Source organism: Dipodomys merriami, unplaced genomic scaffold (genome assembly GCF_024711535.1).
Source record: "Dipodomys merriami isolate MVZ:Mamm:240054 unplaced genomic scaffold, mDipMer1.0.p SCAF_968, whole genome shotgun sequence".
Classification (NCBI taxonomy): Eukaryota; Metazoa; Chordata; class Mammalia; order Rodentia; family Heteromyidae; genus Dipodomys; species Dipodomys merriami.
In genome coordinates this window covers 47,944-50,226 of record NW_027206588.1, presented here as the reverse complement: position 1 = coordinate 50,226, position 2,283 = coordinate 47,944, and positions in this window count along the sequence as shown.

Genomic DNA, 2,283 nt, shown 5'->3' with positions numbered 1-2,283 from the left:
TGCCTGTTTTTAATTTTGGTTGCTAAAAGGGAATTATTAGACATTTGGAACATCTAAATATGAACTTTCAAATTTCACTAGGACTTCAATTGTGTTACTTACAACTTTAATATTAAAATAAAAAGCATTACTAAATAGAAAGCAATATTATTTTATTACACCTTAATCCCTGAATTGACTTCATGATAAAAAACAATTAGATTTATATAACAACATATACATACTCAAATGAACTATGAGATACAGAAACAGAAAACTTCTTTTTTGTTTTGTGTTTGTAGTTGTTTATAGCTTGTGATAATTCTGTTTTTTTTTACCTTATGCCTGGTATATTCATTGTGTGTCTTCAGGAAGGTGAGGGGTGGGCACAGAGCTTTAGGGAAAAGAGTGAAAAATTGCAGCAGTGGAGTTCATTGAACGTTGATGAAAGTGAACTATTTAACACATGGGTGGAGACAGAAGGGTGGGACTGGGAACAAGTGAGGGAACTGAAGACATTTCACAAAAGGAAATGTACTCATTACCTGACCCTTGTAATTACAATCCATCTATAAATCACCTTAATAATAACAACATAGAATTTTTTAAAGTCAAACAGAATGTTGCTTGTTAGAATTCTAGATTTTTTTTGTTCACTGGTTTGAGTTGTTGAGTCTATCTCTGAAAATAGCTACATTGACATTCATTGGGTGAATTTTTGAGCTACTAGTAGATAAAAGTCAATTATGATTGTATGTTTTTTGAGACTGATTCATTTATTTTTTAATCTAATTTGTATTATTTCTGTCTAGTGGTTTTTGGTTTTATTTTTCCTGTTTTGTCAAAGACTTAGTGGTGCATCATTAGTGCTGATTTAAGATTGTTCTAATTTGTTGATGTACATACTCAAAGCTATAAATATTCCTCTGAGTATTGTCTGTGCTGCTGCTGTGTCCCAGAGGAGGTAGTATTTTGTGTGTTCACTTCCACTGAATTCCATAAACGTTGGAACTTTCCTGTATATCTCTTCAGTGACTCACTGATGATTTAACAATGTGTTATTCAATCTCTGTGGGTTTCAGAATGTTATGTGATGCCTTTTGATGTCGAGATCTAATTTGGTACAATCATGGTCTGACAGGATACAAAGAGTAGTTTCGTTTTTATTTTTGAATTATGAAATATTTTCCTTGTGATATAAAATATGACCTAGCCGGGCGCTGGTGGCTCACGCCTGTAATCCTAGCTACTCAGGAGGCTGAGATCTGAGGATCGCGGTTCAAAGCCAGCCCGGGCAGGAGAGACCGTGAGACTCCTATCTCCAATAAACCACAAGAAAACCGGAAGTGGCGCTGTAGCTAAAGTGGTAGAGCGCTCGCCTTGAGCTGAAGAGCTGAGGGACAGCGCCCAGGCCCAGAGTTCAAGTCCCACTACCGACCAAAAAAAAAAAAATATGACCTAATTTGGAGAACATTTCATGGGCTGCTGAGTGGAATATATATTGTGACACTGGTAGGTGAAATACTCTGTAGATATCTGTTAGGTATAACTTGTCAATACAATTATTTAGCTCTAAAATTTTTTGCTAAGTTTTCACCTGGATGGCCTGTCCAGATTTGTTCAAGCAACCAACAATTTATTTGGATATATGCATGTTTTTAGGGTAAGTAGTATTTCTCTGATGAATTTCTCTAGGATTCAGGACATTGATATTTAGAATTTTTATATCCTTCTGATGGAGAGTTTTCTTTGTCAATATTTAATGTCCTTCTTTGTCTCTTTTTACTTTCATACCACTTTTATTTTAAAGCCATTTTAATCTAATATTTGTATAGCTACTCGTCTGTTTATGAGGTCCATTTTTAATTTGTAAAGATGATTTACAGATGGGTTACAATTACAAAAGTCAGATGATGAGCACATTTCTTTTTGAACAGTGTCACCTCTTCACACATATTCTCCCAGTTTTTTCCTTTCAAATGCCCTCTCGCATAAGTTGTATAGTTCATTTACTATGTAATGTCTATTGAGTAGCACTGCTGCATTTAAGCCTTTGTCCCACCATTTCTGTATTCCCCCTTGCCCTATCCAAACGTACATATAAGACCAAAGGTGCAGAAATTTAAAAAATGGCATCAGAACACTGAAGGAAAAAGCAAAATAATAAAGAAACTCTCATAATCATTTCTTGGAGATAATTTTAATGAATATTATTTTATATGATAATATTCGTACAGCTATTGATCCTTTGTGATCCTCTCCAAAGGGCATCCTCCTTTGATCTCACTGTATAAATGTTTAGAA